This window comes from Dromiciops gliroides, chromosome 1 (genome assembly GCF_019393635.1).
Source record: "Dromiciops gliroides isolate mDroGli1 chromosome 1, mDroGli1.pri, whole genome shotgun sequence".
NCBI classification, from domain to species: Eukaryota; Metazoa; Chordata; class Mammalia; order Microbiotheria; family Microbiotheriidae; genus Dromiciops; species Dromiciops gliroides.
In genome coordinates this window covers 122250648-122276841 of record NC_057861.1, presented here as the reverse complement: position 1 = coordinate 122276841, position 26194 = coordinate 122250648, and positions in this window count along the sequence as shown.

The window sequence follows — 26194 nt, the reverse complement described above, 5'->3', positions numbered from 1 at the left end:
TTGCCATATGAAAAAAAATGCTCTAAATAACAATTGATTAGAGAAATGAAAATTGATACAACTCTGAGGCACCACCTCACACTTACCAAGTTGGGCAATATGATAAAAAAAGGAAAAATAATAAATGTTGGAGAAGCTGTGGAAAAATTGGAATACTAGTGCATTGTTACATTATTAGTAAAGTTGTGAACTGATCCAACCATTCTGGAGAGCAGTTTGGAACTATGCCCAAAAGGCTATAAAACTGTGCTTACCCTTTTACTCAGTGATACCACTATTAGTTCTATATACTAAAGAGATCATAAAAATGGGGAAAGGACCCACATGTTTAAAAATATTTATAGCTGCTCTTTTTGTGATGGCAAAGAATTGGAAATTGACAGAATGCCCATCAATTGGGGAATGACTAAACTAGTTGTGATGCAAGAATGTAATGGAATATTATTGTGCTGAAAGAAATGATAAGCAGGCCGATTTGAGAAAAACCTGGAAAGACTTAATTGAATTGATGCTCAGTGAAATGAGGAGAACGAGGAGAACAATGTACACAGTATCAATAATACTGAGTGATGATCAACTGTGATACACTTAGCTCTTAGCAATACAATGATCCAAGATAATTTCAAAGGACTCATGATAGAAAATGTTTTCCACACCCAGAAAAAAGAACTGTGCAATCTGGATACAGATTGAACAATACTATTTCTATTCTTGTTTTGAGTTTTTTGTTTTTTCAGGTTTTTCCTTTTGTTCTGATTCTTCTTTCATAACATGTTTAATGGAGAAATACTTTTATTGTGATTGTACATATATAGCCTGTATGATATCACTTTTTGTCTTGGGGAGGGGGAAGGGACGAAGAGAGGGAGAAATATTTGGAACTAGAAATTTTATATAAACAAATATTGAAAATTATCTCTACATGTAACTGGAAAATAAAATATTTTTAGGATTTAAAAGAAAGCATTGCTACCTGGAACATCAGTTTCCAAAGACAAGCATTTGGTTGAATAAGTATAGTGTGCTGAGTGAAGTTTTCCTATATTCAAATCAGTTTGAGACTACATGGGGAAATATGTCATAATTATTTAAAAGAAACATATTTTATGTATTTTTAAGGTAGGTGGAGGTCCCAAAATCAGCCAGAAATAATTGAAGATAATTTGAAAATACCAATATCAACCTTTCAAAACAACAAAGTAAAAATATTTTCCATATTTTTTTATTTTATCTAGATTAAAAAGCATAAAAAAATTTAAAAGCCTTTAATTCATTTCATTGAATGTCTAGAATTCAAAATGGCAAAATCTTTTAGATTGATGGCTAGATTTGGAAGCAGTTAGATGTAGGCTCAATTCTTGCCTCCAATACATATTAGCTGAGTGAGCCTAGACAGGTAATTGGAATTTTCCTACACCAGTGAAAGTGGAGATTTGGAGCTGTCCCCTCTATAGCTAAGGTGGAAAAAAAAATTGAAAGGTATTATTTTAGGCACTGAAAGTAAAGAGACAAAACACAGATGCTGTGTTTATTAAGGAACTTATATCTTACAGGATTTAACATGTAAAGCCATGCAAGAAAATGTAAGGAAAAATACTAATAACTAGGGTGGAAAGGCATCTCATAATTTTCATAGGTGGAGGGGGAAGAAGGGAAAACTTTCCAGAAATGGAAAAAGCATGACTAGAAAGCTTTGAAAAAGGAGAAATATTTCAAAGAACCATAGTTTGGGAGCTGGAAGGATCCTTATATGCCATCTAACCCAACCGTTACTTATTTCAGTTGTAAAATGTGAAGACCATAATGATAACATGACTTACCCAATTTTTTAAAAATAGTGCTACAGGGGCGGCTAGGTGGCGCAGTGGATAAAGCACTGGCCCTGGATTCAGGAGGACCTGAGTTCAAATCCAGCCTCAGACACTTGACACTTACTAGCTGTGTGACCCTGGGCAAGTCACTTAACCCCAATTGCCTCACCAAAAAAAAATAAATAAATAAAAATAAATGAATAAATAAATAAATAAAAAAAATAGTGCTACAACCACTATTCAAAACTTCCATATCTTCCATACCTTTGCTTCCATATCTAGGGAGAATTCCTTTGTAACATGCTGTTTTTGATTACTCTCAATAAAAATTACAATTTCAAAATTGAATCATATGTTCTTGAATGAAAATGATCACCCTGACTGAATGGACTAGAAGATAACATAGAAGTATATCTACCACTACTAATTTAGTGCTACTAGGTGGTATTGACCCATTTTAATGTGAGATGTGCCTCATTTAGCCAAAAGCATTAGTTAAGGGTGAGGTGGAAAACAAGGAAGAATGATTATATTCTTAACTTTTTATTATGTATTCAGCCTTGGAACAATAAATCAGTGCATCACAGTTGTGACCCAATAGCTTGTTTGAATATGTCTCCAATGTCTCTATTAATTTGTATACATAGTTGCTTGAAAAGACAATGAGATAACTGGGTATACAGCTTACTATCATGTCTTCTTGTTTTCTTACATCGTATATGTTATGTTGTTTGCAACAATTCCATTTCCTCTAGATATATGGGTGTGTGTATGTATGTACATGTGTGTATATATGTATTTAAGAGCGTTGGGGATTACTTTCTTTATAGATAAAAACATTTGCTTACTCCAACAGATACCTGAAGTCTATCTGAATTAATTCTATTATCATTATTCCTATTATCATCTTCTTTAATTATCTTCTAGTCATGGCTGACTCTTCATGAATGCATTTGAGGTCTTTGTGCAAAGATACTAGACTGGTTTTCCATGTTCTTCTCCAGATCATTTTACAGATGAAGAAAATAAGGCAAACAGGATTAAGTGATTTGCCCAGTCAGGTTCCCTTAGCTGGTAAGTATCTGAGTTTAGATTTGACCTCAGAAAACTAAATCTTCTTGACTTCAGGATCAATTGCAGTCAACTTGCTGCCCCTAACATTATCTATGTATATAAAAATTCCTAACTATATTCTTAAATAGCACCCCTGAAAACAAAGAGGACAATCTGAGTATCCCATAACACATGCAAAAAAACCAGTCCCTGTTCTTATACAGCAAGTCTGAGTGAGGCCTTAGGAGACTAAGTTAACTTGTTTGATGTATGAAGAACACTCATTGGAGTAGAGTTCGATGCTTAAGTTTTAGGCCCAATTATACCATTGTAAAGCTGTGTTTAACCTCTCTGGTTGTCAGTTTCTTCATTTATAAATTGAAGAGGATAATCAACATGGTCTCTTCCAGTTCTAAGTTCTATTAAAAAGTAACAGTTATAAGCATGAAAGTGAATGTGATAATTTCAACACCCCCTCAAAAAAAACACACACAAAAGGAGATAATAGACTGAATTGGAAGACACTCCTATAGTATATTCTTGAAACATTAAAAGGAAAAAAGTCACAAACACTTAAAGTGTGGATCTGGAAAAGAGATATTTATTCCTTCTTGTTGTTCAACAATTACAGTTTTGTCCAACTATTTTGATCCCAGTTAGTGCTTTCTTGGCAAACATACTGCGATGGTTCATCATTTCCTTCACCAGCTCATTTTATAGACAAGTAGTGGAGACAACAGTGACTTTATCAGGGTCATATACTAAGTGTCTGAGACTGGATTTGAATTCAGGAAGATGAGTCTTCCTGATTCTAAGCTCAGCACTCTATCCATAATTCAAAGGTGGAGCAGAAAGAATCATGATTTAAAACAAAGCTAAAGCAAAAATATATATGCATCATGCAGAAAAACACATTATGCACAATAGATAATAAATCATCATCAGCACTTAATCTAGTACCAAATAGTATAGCTTAAAATCAGTAGCAAATAAACATTTAGCAATTTCAGTATGCTTCTAAAAAAATAAACTGGATCAGGGTTTTATTTCTGTCCCTTAGACTAAAACCAAAAACCAACCAATAATCTTAATCTGCTGTAATGGCTTAGTTTGTGTGAGCTATGTTGTCTTCCCCCATTGTTTTCTATCTGACCATTCAGGGATTTGAGAGGGGTGACTGAAGAATACTTCAGAGCTCTGAGAGGAGAGGATTTGGTCTTGAAAAAGTGGCCATGTCCAAAACTGCAAACATGGGACCAGGGGACAGAGAAAGAACATCTTTTTGGTCACTATGGCTCCCCTTAATGAGAGTTAAGAGGAACTCCAAAACTCTGGACTCTGCCCTTTCAACATGATCTGGAGAAGTTAGAAGCCCAAATCACATTTTCTTTATCTATTGCACTCAGAGTGTTTGAGCCTCAAAGATCACATAGAGATGGGAATGGGAATGAGAATGGTTGAATGACTTCCATTTTTAAACTTCTAGATTGGGGCCAGTTTGTACATCTCTGAAGATGAGAGAAGGGAAAATATTATACTCTCTTCCAAAAGGGGGCTTTAATAGGACCTTAACCTTCTATAGAAGTGTACAGGTATTCAGGAAAGACTAGTAGCTCTGGTGTGAGGGATGCTGAGCCCCTTTTCAGGGTTGTTTTCCGGCTTTGGTATGAGCCTGCCATGCAACTCTCCCCTGTGACTCTAAAAATCTGTAGCATATGAAGAAGCCACACCACAGTAAACAATTTTGGCCAATAGTAAAATGAGGGTCTCATACCTGTTGATGAGTTAGAGTGGGATCTATTCCAGGCATGTGAAGCCCTCTCCTGCCCTCCAAAGAATGGGCAGCAGATAAAAATTTGAAGGGAAAACCAATAAATAGTGGTCAACAATGGACAGAAACGGAGTGGATAGCTTTCAGAGATTTGGGATACAGCACCACATTTACTCAACTGGGACAGAACCCTCACAGACATCTATATTGGACTGATAAATATGGTGGGGAAATTCAGAAGTTGCTACATGAAAAATAAGAATTGCACAGAGTTTGTTGACAGGATAGTTGTCTATGTCTAAGAAGGCTGCATTTAACCCCATCAAAAGTAAAGCACATGTGAAGCTTAGAAAGATGGAGGATTCTTGGCTTACTAAGAAGGCAGATGAAATTAAGTTTTATACTTATAGTTACAATCCAAAATGTTTTTATTATACCCTGAGAGCTATTTATGGGACAAAGAAATACAATGATTCTCAACTACTCAGTGCTGATGGAGCCACATTGATTAGTGATAAGGACATGATCCTGGAGAGATGGGCTGAAATCTTCCATAGAGTTCTCTACAAGACCATCAGTAACCAATGCTGAAGTCATTGACTATATAATTCAGGTTGAAATCAATCCCTTTATAGCTGAACTTCCAAGTGAAAAAGAGGTTTTGAACATGACTATGCTCCTTTCCTGTGGTAAAGCACCTGGTGCTGATCATATTCCAGCTGAAATTTACAAGGCAGGGGGTCCACTGCTCATATAAAAATGACTGAAAATTTCTAGGTTTTATGGCAAGATATAACAAGATGTGTGGACTTGGCTCAGAGAAAGGATGGGTTGCTTCCACACGTGCATTAGCTAGACTTGGATTTATCCCTGAATAAAATCCAGAGATTCAGCACAATCCTAATTGTTCTGAGAGAGTAGAAACATTAGCTGTACTTGGAAAAACCCCTAATGGTTTCGATTCTATATGCAAAACACCACCAGGAATACAAAAGAAAGTTTAGTTCCTACTGGGGAAACCTTAAGGCTGGACAAAACTTCAAATGACAAGAAAAGTCCTTTTAACGTCAATGCTGCTAATTACCTAACACTTCCCCTGGGTACATAGACAGCACACGAGGCATGGATTCTTTCTTTGACTCATCAAACTGTGTGTAGTTTGTCTTTCCTTCTGGAAGAGAACCATGACATCAGGTTGATGTCATGACTTGCAGTGAATTGGATTTAAGTGAGTTAGTGCTGTGCAAGATCACCAATTTCACTGTCTTCTCCAAATGGCCCCAGATGTTTTAAGGCAATTGGGGTTAAGTGACTTGCTCAGGGTCACACAGCTAGTAAGTGTCTGAGGTGAGATTTAAACTCAGTTCCTACCAAATTCAGGTCAGTGTTCTATCCCCTGTGCCACCTAGCTGCCCTGACTCAACATATAAGTATTCATTAAATATGTATAAGGTATTACTACCTCAGCAGTCCTATAGCATTCCCCCAAACTTGGCCTTTTTGCCAGTCAACACTCACCTCAACACAGAACCATGCTCAAGTCCTATGAATTAATGGATTTGGGTGATGCTAGCCAATTAGCTTGAAGCATTGTGTAAAGACTGCCTCTCCTCCTGGACACAGAGAATGTTTGGACTCTCAATTTGTCTCTTGGACTAGATCGTGGTGGAAGACTTGGAGGAAGAAGGAGGCCAAGCTGGTGCTCTAGGCTAGATAGGCCTTTTCTTAACTTTCTGAGACAGGTGGTCTCTTTTTACTAATAGGTGGTATGCTTTAATAAATGCTTAATGCCCCCAGACTGGTGCTAAAGCTTCTAATTTATAAGGAATATATTAGAAACCTCAGCTAATTGTCCAAAACTTGGGACAGAAATAAGGTGAACACACATATAATTTTAAACACTATACCTGGGAGACGGGTATCATCTTGGGAATCTTATCATTTCACATGCCTTTCCATACATTCAAAACAATAAGCAGCCCAGGGTCCCTTCTGCTAGGACAGCTACTAGTAATTTGTGAAGGGACTCGACCCTTTTGTTGCCCCCTTCATTCCGACCTTCTCCCTGAGTCCACCTTCCCACACAACCCAAAGACACCTACTCTCAATTCCATAAGCATTATGCCAGGATCTCAACTTCTTCTTCAGTGACATACATGAATGTAAGCAATGAGTTCAAGGATGTCTGTATTATTATTCTCTATGTGTCCTGTGACTATCACAGTCTGTGTTCCCTTCTCTTAGTCATGGCCAGCAAAATCATGACCCCAGTCCTACTTAAAAGACTGATCCTTCACTTGTAATATGGCCATCTGCCCAAGATCAAATATGGCTTCAGAAAAGCCTAAGAAAAAATTGATATGGTATTTGCTGCCCAACAACTCCAAGGGAAATTCAAGGAGCAGAACAGAGGTCTGTGAACAATGTTCTTTGATTTGATGAAAGCTTTTGATACCTGCAGTCATGAAGGCTTGTGAATGATAATGGTAAAATTGGATTGCCTGTAGAAGTTCATCAGTATTGTATGCCAGGTCCGTGTTGGCATGCTTTCATGGGTTCTGGATAATTCATCATGTTCTTATGTTTCCCCAGTCACCAAGCAAATGAAACACAGGTATATACTTGCTCCCATGGCTTTTAGCATGATGGTTTCAACAAAGTTGTCAGATGCCTTTAATGAGGACAAAAAAGGCATAAAGTTAGGTACCATACTGGTGGTAAATTATTTAACTTGAAAAGTCTACAAGCCAACCCAAGTGGAGTGAGAGTTGGTGCTTGACTTTGAGTTTGCAGATGATTGTTCACTCAGTGAAACCTCTAAAGTTGAAATGCAATAGAATATAAATTAATTATCTGCTACTTGGGCTAGTTTTGGTTTGATAATAAACAAAGAAAAACAGGTTCTCAACTAGTCAACTTTTACCGTACTTATGTGAAACTATTGGTCACAGCAAATGGAGAAATTTTGAATTTTGTCAAGCCCAGGGACTATACCTTCCTCCTCATAGCCACACCTCTCCATAGTAGGAAGAAAAAAACCATTCCACACATATATTTGAACGAACATGGAAACTGAGATTGAATTGGAGTTTCTGTGTTGGCCATCTCCCCATGACATTTGAGAATCCTTCTAGTTCTAAATTTATTATTCATTGATGCCTTTTTATTGATTGGGAGGAATGCACTCAGCATTATACTAGAGCCTGACTAAAGAAGGTCTCCTACTCTCTGGGCTTAAACATGCCCCCCCCCAAAGAAAAGGAAAGGAATAAAGAGGTGCCAATGATGTGCCCCCTCCTTCAATACTTTCTCATATTCCCTACCTAAAGTTAGGGATGATACTGTGCTTGACCAAAGTATTGTCAGCAACTGATGTCCTGTTCCATCATCTCAAAGAGTGATGCATAGCTGCCAGGGTTGTTTTTGGCACATAATGAACACTTAATGAAAGTGTGAATAATTGTTGAGTAACTTACTGTCCCAATGAAAGGAAATAAAGATGGAGGTGATAGACTGGAAAAGCAGGTGGTTTGAGTAAGTAATTGGACCTGCCCTATTCAGACATACATTTTACAAATATGGCATCCTGTAAAGACCAAACATGGTCTAACTTGTGTACCATGGGTTCAAAATTAGAATGGTGAAACACAGGACAGCCCATCATGGTACCATACCTATCCTCTCTCCCCTTTTATCAATGGTTTTCATGCTCTCTAAAAATAAAATGGTGAAGATAGATAGATAAACAAATAGACTGGCAGCTGGATAAATAGAGCAACAGATAGTCTAGGGGAATGATTGCATAGATTGATATCTCTGCTTTTATTTCTATTTTCTATATGAAAAAGGAATTACAGAGGGAAATGAATACAGAGTTGTTAAAAATGGGGGCTATTACAATTTTCTAGGCAAGATGAAATGAAGGCCAAAACTAGAGCAATGGCTATGGGAGTGGAGAGCACCAGACAGATACAAGGTATGTGAATAGACTTGACAACTCCTGGATAAAAGGAATAGGAGAGAGAAGAGTTAAAGGAGACTATTGGAACCAAAAAAAAGTCTTTCTTTTCTTAACATTTTCTGAAGTGATTCCTGGGAACTGAATGGAAATGACTAAGTTCTGAGAAGTACTGGGCAGTATAAAAATATGGACCTAAAAAAGGAACAGTTGTTAGAACAGATGTGCAGTTCCCAGTAAATTCCTGAGTGACATATGGTACTTATAGAAAGACTTTGCATACTCTGAGCTCCAATGTCCCACTAAAGTCTCAGTCTGTTGCTTTATCACAGAGTGGGGATAAGCTCAGGTTCATGAAAGGTAGGCCAACAGAGGATAACGTCTATCAAGTTCTTGATTATATTCTTCTTTCCAGTAGATCATTTTTCTTTTCTATTTTGTGAATTTCTATCTAGGACAAAGTAGGTATTTAGTAAAATGTTATTTTATGCTTGTGACAATGAAAATTAAAATTAATTTAGTTCAATTCAATGAACATTTATTAAACACTTAAGTTTTGGGTATCATACAGAGTTGATATGTTTACCTGCCTATATTCTGACAACTGGGAAATTATTAGACAGCTTGGAATAGATAAATTGAAAACGAAAATTATGACATAAATATTTGAACATCTGGATTGCTTTCCTTTTTAAAAAGATATTAGTATCTTTAATTTCCTTATATTCCCTGTGAGTCCTATGTGTCCTTGAATCATAGACATAGATCTAATTGCCTTTAGGCTTTGGTTGTTGTTTTTTTCATAGTTTATTGAAGGGATAGATGTATAACCCTGAAAACATGGGCAACAACCTCATCATTTTTTCTTGCCATGCCCTAAAAAACTATTTGAGTTGAACAAGCATTTATTAAACACCTCTGATGTGCCAGGCACTGTTCCAGTCTCTGCAATCCAAAAAACAAGTTGCAGAGTAGGAGGTTACATTCTACTTTGGGGAAGTTATCATATATTTAAATACATATTAACAAAATACTCACAAAGTAAATACGAACTAATTTCTGGATGGGAGGACACTAATAACCACTTCTATGGGTGTTGGAGCATAAGCTAATTCTAGAAACAAAACAAAAACAAAAACAAACAAAAACACCTTAGGGTTCCAAGAGGCCAAGGAAAACATCAAGGGAAGAAAACTTCAAAAATGTATAATAATATTTAACATTTATTGCACTTAATATGTTAAAAGAACTATTGTGTTTAACAAATATTAGCTAATTTGATCCTTAAAAACAACCCTGTGAGATAGGTGCTATTTTTATCCACATTTTACAGATGAGGAAACTCTTTCAAACAGAGGTCATGTAATTTTCCCAAGGTCACAAAGTTCAAAAGTGTATGAAATAAAGATTTGAATTCTGGTATTCTGACTCCAAACTTGGATCAGTATGCTGTACTGGAAATTGCCCAAGAGTTGGAGGAAAGTCATACTTTGAAAAAAGTAGTTCATAAAATAACTCCTAGATAGGGGGAACAGGGGGAAATGTCCCTATTCTAAATTATATCTGCATCAGAATTATACATACAATGTTTTGTGGTGTTGTCTTTCACTAGACTCTTCAATCATGGAGGTGAATACATTTTATATCATTATAGATAATAACTATTATCTGAACAAGCTATTTTTCCTGGAATCTCAAAACATAACTAAAATTGGCCAGAGAAGTCTAAAACACCTTGCTGAATTTATTAGTATTATTAAATGTACAGGTGAAATAAACATCTTTATGAAAGAACACAGCATCTCTGACAAGACTTTCATTATTTCTGGACTAGCAAATTGTCAATTAGAGGTCTGTCGGGCAATGTGAGTAAGAACAAAGGGATTTCTAAAACTACTAAGCACTGGTAACATCTAGACAGAGTGCCAGGTCATGCTGGGATAATGGAGTCATTTTTGTTCTCTGTTAGCTATTGCCCTAATTAACACCTAATGTGAAACAGATAGGTCATGTTAGACTTAACCTAGTTCCCCTGCAGTTCTTTGATTCTGTTTCTGCACATTAGACTCTGCTCTGCCAAGGACAGGACGGAAATTGTTCACCACTGTTAACTGAGCACCCATTGTGTTCATAACTGTCATAGAAACAAAGAAACTTGCAAGGGGAAAGGGCCTGCTCACTGTTCACTGTATTATTCATTCCAACGTTTCAACTGATACAAGAATCTTCTCTACTATACCTCATGACAGGTGACCCTCCTACCTCTATTCTGTGGACAGTTATGGCATAAAAAGAGAGAAGAGAAAAAGTCCCACAACACTCTCACTCTCTCTCTCTCTCTTGCTCTTTTTCTCTTTCTGTCATCTATCTACCTACTCAAACACACACATATTTGTATATGTTTTATATATGTGCATATATGTATATGTATAGATAATATGTGTATACTTATAATATGTGTGTACATATGATGTTAGACTATGTGATCTGAAAGATTTCTTCTAGTTTCTGTAGACTGTGTATGTGAATATCTATTACACACACATAATCTACAGAACCTAGAAGAAATCTGTCAGATCATGCAATCTAATATGTAGGAATGGAAATTTGGCCTAGATATGCAGACTGACTTTCCTGAGGTCACAGCTACAGGTCAATTGAGTTTTAACCTAATCAACTTATCCTGGCCTTATCCAGAAAGGAAAGGAAATTATCATGACTTGTTCTTAATGTATGTATCATGGTTGAAGAATGGTAAATATATTTCCTGTCAAGAGACAGTATTTTAAATTAGTCTAATGGGTATTAAGAGTATTGTGAAGGCGGGGGCAGCTAGGTGGCACAGTGGATAAAGCACTGGCCCTGGATTCAGGAGGATCTGAGTTCAAATCCTGCCTCAGACACTTGACACTTACTAGCTGTGTGACCCTGGGCAAGTCACTTAAACCTCATTGCCCTGCAAAAAAAAAAAAAAAAAAAAAAAAAAAAAAAAAAAAAAAAGTATTGTGAAGAAGGTAAAAGAATGCAAAAGAAAATGGTGGATGACTTTGAAATAGTCATTAAGGAGGGAAGATATAGTATTGCAGATAGCTCTGTTCTTTCTGCCTTCACTGCTTATTCCTTTTATAACATCATGTACCATGTTCCTCATGTTTGCATCTTTGGAATTTTTAACTTTTGTGTCTCCTTCATTTCTCACACCCAGTCATAAAATTCTGGTGAGTCATCTCTGAGATACTTCTCATGCCCATATTCTAGCTATTCCCAATTCTACCATTGTAGAAGATATCTTTATTACCATCCCTTTTGACTATTGCAGTAGGATAACACTGAGGTTTGCATATACCACACTGTCCCAACACAAATCCATTCTCTGTCACTCTCTAATCTCATTGATATCAAAACAAAAAACTTGTTTTGCAAATGTATAATGCATTTTATATATTATTATGTGGACCTTTCTTATACCTCAAAAAATGGTCATTTAAATAGGGGTAGTTAATCATGTCTTATTTAAGATTATATATAAGTATATGTGTGTATATATGCATGTGTGTGTACATGTGTACATATATAGTATATAAAATGCACACATATATAATGTATATGCATTTTATGTATATGTATTATATTTTATGTATACCATACACACATGTTCAATGCATATGTACATATGTGTATGTATATGTTAAGGAATGTGAATAGATACCTGTACACATGCATGCATACATGTATATATGTATATATATATACATACATACATTTAATCAATAATATATAATAAACAATTTATATCCCCTGTTTATTATTTTTCTCTCCTTGAAACTCAAACTTTCAAAAAATAGTAAAACAAATAGCAATTTAATTTCGGCCTTTCATATTATAAAAATCATCTTTTGATCATTTGAAAGTCAAGAATATTTATTAAGCACTTAGCACATGTCAGGTGTCATTCAAAATCCAGAGATTAGAAATTAATTTAATAAACTTTGTGTGGCCCACAGTTACTATGAATGAGAAACAACATAGATTGGTATATAGGAAGCTGGCCTTAGAGCAAAGAAGGCCTAGATTCAAATCCAACATCTGGCATATACTGGCTTTGGACCACTCATTGTATTTAATATATCAATGCAAAAAGTAAATATATGATTATTATTTTCAGAGAAGATGCACATCTTGGTAGAAAGAGTTTCCTCACCACTAAATCCCCTATACTAGTGAATCATTGGTCAAGTTTCTATTCCTGTCCACCTTTCACTACAATATGAATGCTTATAAAGAAGTAGACCTTAGAAATATTATAGGGAATAATATTTCATAACACTTAAAAGTACAATGTAAGAAAATATTGTGAGAAACCATTTATTCTGAGAATGTGACATATTTCACACTGTCAACAATAACAACCACCACCACAACAAATCCTTCCTTGGAAGTTATTTGTCAGATCTAAATTCTCAACACCAGAAGACTGGAGGCAAGAATACATGACAAAAATAAATGGCACAGCTTACAGGCAATTTACAGGCTGTTCCTTTTCCATCAGACTTTTGGGAGGACCAATTGCAATCCCTAAGAATGGGTATAAAGTAATAAAGTGGTTATTTAATCCACATAATACAGTAAGCTCCCTGATTTTTTTCTTTTGGTCACAGAAAGAAAAGGACCTAGTATCTGAAGAAAACCAAGAAAAACTTTTCTTGTGTCTGCTGGGACAGGCTTTAGGACAAAAAGGCATTAGTAGAGAAGTTGAATAAAGGATCTGGAGGGAAAAAATAAGTGGTTTTAATGGACACAAAGAGCATTAGCTTAAAGTGACTATCTGGGGACATCCCCTTCAATTCATTTACTCTCATCTTCACACACCACCCCCATTAAGCCACCTGCCTCATGGCCCACTAAGGAGCAGCTAGCCACACAGGAATGGATTTCATGGCTAGGTATAGATTCCATTTTATGCTAATTAAATCAATTATCCTGTGCTCCAGCTGTCTTGCCAAATTCACTCCTGGCCAAGCAGAAATGAGAGAAGATGAGTAAAAATTGCAAGCTATTGTTATCATTGACTTGCATCTCTGAGGAGTATGATAACAGTACTCACACATACACAGAGGGGAGAGGGAGAAGGAGAGAGAGAGAGAGAGAGAGAGAGAGAGAGAGAGAGAGAGAGAGAGAGAGAGAGAGAGATTGAGATTGAGATTACCTTTTAGAGCATGATCATGGGAGTACTGTTGGGAGACAAAAGAAACATTTGACCATTTGCAATGGTTTCAGTTAATCCAGATTCTGGTCAATGAAGGAATCTATCTCCTAAAGTAGCTATTTCTTTTATAGCCCATATTTCCAAGTCTATCAATGGCAAAATAACATCTTCTTTATATAATAAGTTAAAGGTATGGAGGGGTCCAATCTACAAGAACAGAGCATAGGGATGATATTAAATAACACCTAGGGTTGGTTCCACATCTATCAAACTCTATCATTAAGGTTCAGTTAGTGACACTATCATTGTTTGTTTGGGCTTTGTGGTTAGGTGAGCTGATGTATGTTCTTACATATCTAATAATTAGTTCATTTGAAAATTATTAGTAGCAAGAGCTAAGGTAGCAGAGAGAATTCAGGAAGTTACCTGAACTCTCTCCAGTTTCCCTCAGAAAGAATTTTAAATTAAACCTCTAAATAGATTGTAGAGCAACAGAACCTACAAAAAGTTAGAGTGGAACCATTTTCCAGTTTAAGATAACTTAGAAGTTCTTTAGGAAAGGTATGTCTCACTTAGGTAAAAGGGAAATACAGCCCAATGCAGACAGTGTCCAGGCAAGCCAGATGTTGGCTCTTAGCTACAATACAGATCAGGAACTGAAACCCAACAGTTCTGGCTCAGCAGACTAGTGGCACAGCAGGATAGCTGTGAGGCCTCTAGCTCAAGAATAAAAATCAAACTGCCAGCCAGGGAATCATCCTGCACAACAGGTGCAACTATCTTTAGCCACCCCAGCATGCTGAGTAAGACATGAGTCTCTGAGTTCCCAGGAAAAGACAGTCATTGACCAGGCCCTCGCCTTCAGTACAAAAGCTTGGGAGAGTGCTCCCTCTACCCCAGTAGCAGAGCTCAACATTAAATGTCAAGAAATAGGCTAAATTATGAGTAAGAAAATAAAAAACAGAAAAGAGCCCTGACATTAGAAATTTCTATGGTGACACAGAAGACCTAAACACAAACCCAGAAGAGAAAAACACTGTCAAAATTCCTACATGTCAAGCCTCAGAGAGGAAGATGAATTGGTCTCAAGACCAAAAAAACTCATGGAAATGTTCCAAAAATTATTTTAAAAACCAAATGAGAGAGGTAGAAGAAAAATGGGGGGGAAGAAATGAGAGTAATGCAAGAGAGATTCAACAGCTTGGAAAAGGAAGAACAAAAATTGATTGGAGAAAAGTTATTTAAAAAAATATAATTGGCAAAAAGAAAAAAAAACAAATACACTTTGTTAAAAAGTAGTATTGGTCAAATGGAAAAGATAGGATAGCTGAAGAAAATTATTCCTTAAAAATTAGAATTGGGCAAGTAGAAACTAATGACTCAATGAAACATCAAGAATCAGTCAAACAAATAAAAAGAATGAAAAAAATAAAAAAATATACAAAATGTCCCATGGGAAAAACAAATGATATGGAAAATAAATGTAGGAGAGTTAACTTAAGAATTATTAGACAACCTGAAAGCCACCAAAAAAAAAATACTGTACAGCATCATTTAAGAAATTATGAAGGGAAACTTCTCTGATCCTACACCCAAAGGGTAAACTAGTCAATGAAAGAATCCATAGAAGACTTTCTGAAAAAAAGATCTCAAAATGAATACTCCAAGGAATAGTGTAGCCAAATTCTAGAATTATCAAGTCAAGGAGAAAATACTGCAATCAGTCAGAAAAGAAGAAACTCAAATATCAAGGAGTCGGGGGTAGCTAGGTGGCATAGTGGATAAAGCACCAGCCCTGGATTCAGGAGTACCTGAGTTCAAAGCTGGCCTCAGACACTTGACACTTACTAGCTGTGTGAACCTGGGCAAGTCACTTAACCCCCATTGCCCTGCAAAAAAAAAAAAAATAAAATAAAAAAATCAAGGAGTCACAGACTGTATTACACAGGACTTAGCAGCTTCGACCTTAAATGATAGGAGGGCTTGGTATAATATATTTTCAAAATCAAAGGAGTTTGGAGTACAACCAAGAATCAACTACCCAGCAAAATTTAACATAATCATTCAAGGGAAAAGATGGATATTCAGTGAAATACAGAACTTTCAAACTTTCCTGATGAAAAGAACAGAATTGTAGAGAAAATTTGACCTTCAAATACAAGATTTAAGAGAAGAAAAAATAGGTAAACATAAAAAAAAATAACACATTATTCTATAATGTTAAATTATTTACAATTGTGATGTTTAAAATCTAAATGTGTGGTCACCTTAAATTAGAAGCTTTAGCACCAGTCTTTGGGCATTAAGCATTTATTAAAGGATACTAGGTATTAGAAAAAAAAAGAACATATGGAGTTAAGAAAAGGCCTATCTAGGGGCACCTAGGTGGCACAGTGGATAGAGCACTAGCTCTGGAGTCAGGAGTACCTGAGTTCAAATCCGGCCTCAGACACTTAACACTTACTAGCTGTGTGACCCTGAGCAAGTCACTTAACCCCAATTGCCTCACTAAAAAAAAAAAAAAAAAAGGCCTATCTATCCTAGATTTCCAGCCTGGTCTGGTTCTTCCACAAGTCCTCAGCCACAGGCCTGCTTCAACCACAAACTGCGCTCAAACTGAGTGTGGAAGCTTTTTATAAGTCTGGAGCAGAGGTGGTCCTTACACACTCCTTCAAGCTGATTGGTAGGTGTCATCCAAATCCATTGCTTCACTAGACTTGAAGGTGTTCTCTAGTTGAGTTCAAAGTCCTTAGCTTCTGAGAACAATACCTCCTTAAGGGCCAGCCAGGTGTATTTACAATCTAATTAACCTGAAGTAGGCTAATCAGCAAAATCAATCAATCTCAATTCAATCAGTTTAGATTAATCTCCAAGTGAGCCTTTGAGTATCTGCCAAACTCCATTATTTTCTCACACAATCCTACACAGGAAGATGACTTGTAATGCTTGAACACTGTATGTCTATCATGGCAGTTAGAAAGAGCATATATAGACAGAGGGTGTGGTATTAGTTGACTTCAATATGATGATGTTAAAAAAATTAAGGGGTGAAACAAGGATTGTGCTCAGAGAAGAGGAAAGGGAGAGGCAGATTAGGGTAAATTATTTCATGTTAAGTGTTTGAACCTTATTCACATCTGATTTGTCTCAAAGAGGTTATAACATACACACTCTGTTGGTTATAGGAATTTATCTTACTCTATAGGGAAGTAGGAGTGGAAAGTTAAAAGAAATGGAGCAGGGACTGATAGAAGGGCACACAGATTGAGAGAGGCAGTGGTCAGAAGGAAAACACAGTTGAGGAGGAAGAGGGTGAAAAGGGAAAAGTATAAACAGTGGTTGGAAAATAGGTTGGAGGGAAATACACAGTAATCATACCTGATAATTTGAATGGAATGAACTTTGCCATAAAAGGGAAATGAATAATGGAGTGAATTAAAAACCAGAATCCTTCAATGTATTGTTTGTAACGCTTTTATTTAAAGTTTCGAGTTCCAAATTCTATCCCTCTTTCATTCCGTGCCTACTTACCCTACCCCTTTCCTGAGGTGGTAAGCAATCAATATAGACTATACATGTGCAATTATGTAAAACATTACCATATTAGTCATTTTGTATGAAAAGACTCAAGAAAAAAAAAGGAAGCAAAAAAAAAATAGCATGCTTCAGTCTGTGTTCAATCAATATCAGTTCTTTCTCTGGAGGTGAATAGTATTCTTCATCCTTAGGCCTTTGGGATTGTCTTGGATCAATGTATTGCTGAGAGTAGTTAAGTCTTTCACAATTGCTCATAGAGCACCAATGCTGTCACTGTGCACAAAGTTTTCCTGGTTCTGATCACTTCACTATGCATCAGTTCATATAAGCCTTTCTATGTTTTTCTGAAATCATCATGATTTTCATTTCTTATACCACAATAATATTCCATTGCAATCATATACCACAGCTTGTTTAGTTATTCCACAATTAATGGGCATTCCTTCCATTTACGATTCTTAGCCAACACAAAGGGTTGCTATAAATATTTTTGTACATTTTTTTCCTTTTCTCTTTTTCACAATTACTATTCTTAACTGTATCCCTATATCCTATTCCATTCCCCATAATATTTAATATATTATCTATATTCTTTCACCTTATCCCTCCTCAAAAGGGATTTGCTTCCGACTGCCCCCTTCCACAATCTGCTCTCCCTTCTTTCACCCCTCCCTCCTTATCCCCTTCCCTTCCTAGTTTCCTGCATTGTTAGATAGATTACTCTACCCAACTAAGTGTGTATGGTATTAGCTCCTTGAGCCAACTATGATGAGATGAACGTCTTTCAGCCAATTCTGATGAGTGTAAGCTCATTCACTGCCCTGCTCCTCTTCCATCTATCCCCCCACTCCATAAGCCCTTTCCTGTTTCTTTCATGTGAGATTTCACCCAATTCTACCTCTCCCCTTTTCTCTCCCCAGGTGCAATCCTCTCAACCCTCAATTTTACCCTAAATATGGCATCATGGGGAAGGTAGGTGACACAGTGGACAAAGCACCCACCTTGGACTCAGGAAGACCTGAGTCCAAATCTGACCCCAGACAAAAGACACTCACCCAATGCTCAACCCTAAGCATGTCACTAAACTCTGACCTCCCCATAACAAAAAGATATCTCTTGCCATATGAAAAAATGCTCTAAATGACTATTGATTAGAGAAATGCGAATTAAAACAACTTTGGGGTACCACCTCAAATCTATCAGAGTGACTAATATGACAAAAAAAGAAAATGATAAATGTTGAAGAAGGTGTGGAAAAATTGGAACACTAATGCATTGTTGGTGGAGTTGTGAACTGATCCAACAATTACAGAGAGCAGTTTACCCTTTGACCCTGTAATACCACTACTATGTATGTATCACACAGAGACCATAAAAAAGGTAAAAAGGACCCACATGTACAAAAATATTCATAGCAACTCTCTTAGTAGTGGCAAAGAAATTGAATTTGAGGTGATTACCATCAATTGGGGAATGACTAAACAAGTCCTGGTATATGAATGTAATGGAATACTATTATGATATAAGAAATGATGATTAGGCAGATTTCAGAAAAACCTGGAAAGACAAGTGGACTAATGTTAAGTGAGGTGAACAGAACTAGGAAAACATTGTATACAGTAATAGCAACATTGTATGATGATCAACTGTGATAGTCTTGGCTCTTCTCAGCAATACAATAATCCAAAATAATTCCAGAGGACTTAGGATGTAAAATACTCTCCACATCCAGAAAAAAAGAACTGTGGAATCTGAATGCAGATTTAATCATACTGTTTCTACTTTTTTTTTCTTTTTTGAGGTTTTTCCCTTTTGTTTTGATTATTTCACAACATGACTAATGTAGAAATATGTTTAATGTGATTGTACATATGTAACCTATATCAGATTGCTTTCTGTCTTAAAGAGAGGGGAGGGAATAGAGGGAGGGAGAAAAATTTGGAACTCAAAATCTTATAAAACTAAATGTTTAAAACTCTCTTTACATGTGAATGGAAAATAATAAAATACTTTCAAGTTTAAAAAAAAATGCCTATTGGCTCCTGAGTAAGAAATAAATAGGTGTATCAATGTAATAGGTTAGGTACAAAAGAAACAGTATTAAATGTCTATTTTAATCTATTGTTTGATGAACCCAAACAATCCAGATTCTGGAATAAGAACTCACTATTTGATAAAAAAAAACTGCTATTAAAACTGGAGCAAAATATGGCAGAAAGTAGGCAGAAACCAACATCTCACACAGCATGTGAAGATGACTTTAAACTGGTACATGATTCAGACATAAAGAATGATACCATAAACAAATTAGGAAAGGAAGGAATAGTTTACCTTTCAGGTCTATAGAGAGGGGAGGAGTTTATGACCAAGCAAAAAAAAAAGAGAACATTATGAAATGAAAAATGGATGATTTTGATCACATTAAATTAAAAGAAGTTTTCATTTTTTTTCATGAACAAAACCAATACAACCAAGATTAGAAGGAAATCAGAAAGCTGGGAAATAATTCTTACACCACTATTTCTGATAAAGTCCTCATTTCTCAAATATATAAAGAATTAAGTCAAATTTATGAGAATACACATCATTCCCCAGTTGATAAATGGCAAAAATATGAATAGAAACTTTTTAGATGAAGAAATCAACATTTTCTATTGCCATATGAAAAAATGCTCTATATCATTGTTGATTAGAGAAATGCAAATCAAAGCAACTCAAGCACCACCTTACACCTATCAGATTGGCTAATATGACAGAAAAAGAAAATAAATGAGGGAGATGTGGGAAAATTGGTACACTAATGCATTTTTCGTAGATTTGCAAACTCCTGCAACCATTCTGGAGAGCAATTAGGAACTATGCCCAAAGGGATATAAAAGTTTGTCTACCCTTTCACCCAGCAATACCACTACTATTTAAGTATCCCAAATAGATCATAAAAAGGGAAAGAACACACATGTAAAAAAAATCATACCAGCTCTTTTTGTATGGCAAATAATGGAAACTGAGGGAATGCACTCATTGGTTGACTAATTGCTTATCCTTCTTTCTCGAAAAGGACAATGACAATCAGGATTATGAGAGAGGGGGGCGGAGAAAGAGAGACAGAGACAGAGACACAAGAGAGAAAGTATGCTTCAGTCTGTATTCATACATTATCAGTTATTTCTCTGGAAGTGGATAACTTGCTTCATCATGCTTCCCTTGGCATTGTCATAGATTATTGTATTGGTGAGAATAGCTAAGTTATTCACAGTTATTTATCATATAATTTTGCTGTTACTATGTATAATGTTCTTCTGGTTCCGCTCACTACATTTTGCATTAGTTCATGTAAGTATTTCCAAGTTTGTTTGTTTTTTTCTTTTTTCCCCACTGAAATCATCATTCTTGGTTTGTTATTTCTTATAGCACAATGATATTCCATCACAGTCATATACCAGAGCTTGTTTAGTAATTCCCCATTTGATGGTTGTCTTTTCAATTTCCAATTCTTAGGTGTCACAAAAAAATCTATGAATATTTTTGTATAACTACATCTTTTGCTCTTTTTGTGAGTGTGGGTTTGGGATATAGATCTAGTAGTGCTATTGTTGAAAAAAAGGGAATCCTCAGTTTTATAGCCCTTCAGGCCTAGTTTTAAATTATTCTCTAGAATGGTTGGATAATTTAACAACTCTACCAACACTGCAATATTGTCCTAATTTTGCCGCATCTCTCTAACATTTATCATTTTCCTTTTTTTGGCATATTAGCCATTCTGATAGATGTGATGTGGTACCTCTGAGCTGTTTTAATTTAAATTTCTTTAATCATTAGCAATTTAGAGGATGTTTTTTCATATTACAATAGATAACTTTGGATTTTTTGTCTAGAAACTGAACCACAAAGAGAGCTGCCATAATTATTTTTTGTACATGTGGGTCCTTTTCCCTTTTCTATGGTTTCTTTGGGATACAGACCTAGAAGTGGTACCAATGGGTCACTGGGTATGAACAGTCCCACAGCTCTTTAGACATAGTTCCAAATTCCTCTACAGAATGGTTGGATCAATTCACAGCTCCACCAACAATGCATTAGTGTTCCAATTTTTTCACAGCTTCTCCAACCTTTATTATTTTCCTTTTTTGTCATATTAGCCAATTTGATAGGTGTGAGGTGTTACCTCAAAGTTGTTTTAATTTGCATTTCTCTGATCAATATTTGTTTAGAGCATTTTTTCATATGGCAATATATAGCTTTGACTTCTTCATCAGAAAACTGCCTGTTCATATCCTTTGACCATTTCTCAATTGGGGAATAACTTGGATTCTTATAAATTTGATTTAGTTACCTATGTATTTTAGGAAAGAGGACTTTATCAGTAATGCTGGCTATAAAAGTTGTTTCCAAATTTTCTGCCTCCCTTCTAATTTTGGCTTCATTGCTTCTGTTGGTACAAAAACCTTTTAATTTAATGTAATAAAAAATCATCCATTTTGTATTTCATAATATTCTCTATCTCTTGTTTGGATATAAATTGTTTTCCTCTCCATAGATCTGAGAGGTAAACTATTCCTTCCTCTCCTAATTTATCTATGGTATCATCCTTTATGTCTAAATCTTGAACCCATTTTGACCTTGTTTTTCTATAAGGTGTAAGATTTTGGTCTATGCCTAGTTTCTGCCATACTATCTTCCAGTTTTCCCAGAAGTTTTTGTCAAATACTGAGTTCCTATCCCAGAAGATGGAGTCATTGGGTTCATCAAACAGTACATTACTAAAGTCATTTACTATTGTGTCTCCTGTGTCTAACCTATTACATTGATCTACCACTCTATTTCTTTGCTAGTAGCAAATAGTTTTGATGACTGCCACTTTAAAGCATAGCTTCACATATGGTATGGCTAGAACAACTTTTTGTGGATTTTTTTCTTTAGTTCCCTTGATATTATTGACTTTTTGTTTTCCCATATGAATTTTGTTATTATTTTTGTGCCCTAATACATGGTGATTTTTGAATATGGTCCATGTATTGCTGAGAAAAAGGTATATTCCTTTCTATCCCATTCAATTTTCTTCAGACATCTATCATGTCTAACTTCTCTAACATTCTATTCACATCTTTAACTTATTTCTTATTTATTTTGTGGCTAAATTTATGTAATTCTGAGAGAGGAAGATTCAGATCCCCCACTAATATAGTTTTTCAGTCAATTTCCTCTTGTAACTGATTTAACTTCTCTAAGAATTTGGCACATACATGTTTAGCATTGATATTACTTCATTATCTAGTGTATCATTTAGCAAGGTGTAGTTTCCTTCCTTATCTATTTTAATTAGATCTATTTTTGCCTTTGATTTGTCTGAGATAAGGATTGCTACCCCTACTTTTTTGACTTCAGCTGAAGCTTAATATATTCTGCTCCAACCTTTTACCTTTTCTCTGTGTGTATATCTCTGCTTCAAATGTGTTTCTTGTAAACAGCAAATTGTAGGATTCTGTTTTTTAATCCACCCAGCTATTTGCTTCTGTTATATGGCAGAGTTCATCCCATTCACATTCACATTTATTATTATTAACTGCCTATTTCCCTCCATCCTATTTACCCCCTTTGTACTTTTTTCTCCTCCTTTCACAGTATTCCTCCTCACCAGCGTTTTGCTTCTGACCTCTGCCTCCCCCAATTTGCCTTCCCTTTTATCAGTCCCCTCCCTTTTCTTTACCCTTTCCTCACCTGCTTCTGACCTCCCTTCTATTAGTGCCCCCCTTTCCCCTTATCCTTTTAATTTCCTAAAGAATAAGCTAGGTGGCGACTAGGTGGCGCAGTAGATAAAGCGCCGGCCCTGGATTCAGGAGTACCTGAGTTCAAATCTGGCCTAAGACACTTGACACTTACTAGCTGTGTGACCCTGGGCAAGTCACTTAACCCCCATTGCCCTGCAAAAAAACCAAACCAAACAAACAAACAACAAAAAAAGAATAAGCTAAATTTCTTTATCTAAATGAGTATATGTTATTCACTCTTTGAACCAAATCTGATGAGAGTAAGGTTGAAACAATGCTCAACCCTCCCTTCTTTCCCTCTATTGTAATAGGTTTTCTGTGCCTCTTCATATGATGTAATTCACCCCATTCCACCTCCCCTTTCCTATTCTCTCCATATACTTCTTTTTTAACCCTTTAATTTTTTTGTATCATCATATCAAAGACAATATATATGTATGTGTATATATGTATACATATACATATTTATTTATTTATTTATTTTTGTGGGGCAATGAGACTTAAGTAAATTGCCAAGGGCCACACAGCTAGTAAGTGTCAAGAGTCTGAGGCCAGATTTGAACTCAGGTCCTCCTGAATCCAGGGCCAGTGCTTTATCCACTGTGCCACCCAGCTGCCCTCACAATTTATATTTATACCCTCTTTGTATATTCCTTCTATCTGCCCAAATAGAGATACATCCTGTGTAGGAAAGTTTAACCTTATTGAATAACTTTTGTTCCCTTTCTTTATCTTTTTAAACTCCTCTTGAGTCTTGTAGGTTAAGATCAAATTTTCTATTCAGTTCTGGTCTTTTCATCAGGAAACCTTGAAAGTCCCCTCTGTCATTGAAGGTCTATCTTTTCCTCTGAAATAGAATGCTCAATTTTGCTAGGTAGTTCATCCTTGGTTGCAATCCAAACTCCTTTGCCTTCTGGAATATCACATTCCTTGTGATCCTTTAATGTTGAAGCTGCCAGGTCCTGTTCAATCCTGACTATGGCTCCATCATATTTAAATTGCTCCTTTCTGGCTCCTTGGAGCATTTTCTCCTTCACCTGATAATTCTGGAATTTGGCTACAATATTCCTTGGAATTTTCCTTTTGGGGTCTCTTTCAGGAGGTGATGAGTAGATGCTTTCAATGATGATTTTATCCTCTGATTCTACAATATCAGGGCACTTCTCTATGATAATTTCCTGGAATATGTTGTTTGGATTCTTTTAATGATCATTGCTTTTAGGTAGTACAATAATTCTCAAATTATCTCTACTGGATCTATTTTCCATTTGTCTTTCCAATGAGGTATTTCACATTTTCTTCTATTTTTTCATTCTTTTCATTCTGTTTGACTGATTCCTGGTATCTCATGCATTCATTAGTTTCCATTTGTCCAATTCGAATTTTTAAGGCATTGTTTTCTTCAGTCAAATTTTGCACCTCCTTTTGCATTTGGCCAAATGAATTTTTTAAGGAATTGCTTTCTTATGTAAATCTTTGTGCTTTCTTTTCCAAGCTGTTGATTCTTTTTTTATAGTTTTCTTGTGTTGCTTTCAGTTCTCTCTCCATTTCTCTCATTTTTTTTTTGTTTTTTGTTTTCGTTTTTGTTTTTTTGCGAGGCTATGGGGTTTCAGTGACTTGTCCAGTGTCACCCAGCAAGTTAAGTGTCAAGTATCTGAGGCTGGATTTGAACTCAGGTTCTCCTGACTCCAGGCCAGTGCTCTATCCACTACACCACCTAGCTGCTCCCTCAATTGATTTTTTTTTTGCAGGGCAATGGGGGTTAAGTGACTTGCCCAAGGTCACACAGCTAGTAAGTGTCAAGTGTCTGAGGCTGGATTTGAACTCAGGAACTCCTGAATCCAGAGCCAGTCCTTTATCCACTGCACCACCTAGCCACCCCCCTCAATTGATTTTTAAAATCCCTTTTGAGCTCTTCCAAGAAGGTTTTTTGGTCTTGAGATCAATTCATCTTCTCTCATCAGGCTTTACATGTAGGTAATTTGAGAGTATTGTCTTCATCTGAGTTTGTGTTTAGCTCTTCTTGTCAACACAGAAGCTCTCGATGGTAAGAGCTCTTTTCTGTTTCTTACTCATATTGCAGCTTATTTTTTTTTTAAGTTAAGGTCTGTCCCTGAGCACAAGGATCACTGACAAAGCTCATGTTTCAAGCTTCTTGTGCTGGGGGATAGGGGCTGTGTCACTGGCTTTCTACTCTGAGGCCTCTATGGCTTATGAATTCCTCACTGCCCTGGGCTTGCTCCCTGTGCTTGCTCCAGGTGCTGGGAAGGTCTGGCCCAGACATGCCTGTCCTGTGGGTAGCCCTCCAACTGGCAGCCTGCCCTCTCTGCTGGTGCTGGTGGATGTCACAACTGGCCTGCTGAACCACCAGCTTGCTGAGCCAGGATCAAGGGGCCTCAGTTGCTCCACTGTTGTCAGGAGCTTCCTGCTGACTTGCCCAGACCCTCTCTATGCTGTGATATGCTGAGCTTTGCTGTGCTCCCTTTTTGCCTTAATCAGACTGACCTTTCCTGAAGTCTCCTAAAATTATCTCAAGTTGGAAGATTTTGTCTCTGTCTTTTTGTAGTTGCTGTTTTTTCATACTCCATTTAGAAGCTTGATTTAATGTTCTTTTTGAGGGAACTACAGGAGACCTCAGGCAAATTGCTGGCTTCTCTCCACCAACTTGGCTCCACCCCCTAATAGGCATATTTTAAATACCATAATTGGAATATAAAAGAGTAGAACATAAATTTCTAGCTTACCCTGGAGAACAGATCTCTGAAAGGTTAAATGAAGGAAATTTCTTTGATAATAGATAAGGGACAGAGTTGAAAGTTAAAGCTTCAAGTTTTAGAAGTTAGAGAAAGATGTTGAAAGGGAATAGACAAAGGGAAAATAAGAGACATTACAAGTAGAGGAAATGAGTAAAAAAAGGGTTAAATATAGAAATGTGTTTAGCACATAAATGAACAATAGGTAAACATTTTTTTTTGTATAATGCAAAGATTCTGTGTAGGTCATTAAAGGAAATTAAGGTTAGAGAAACATGGAAGAGGTCAGTTTGTAAATTATGAATTGGGTTAAGAAGACTGAAGGCAGGGCAGCTAG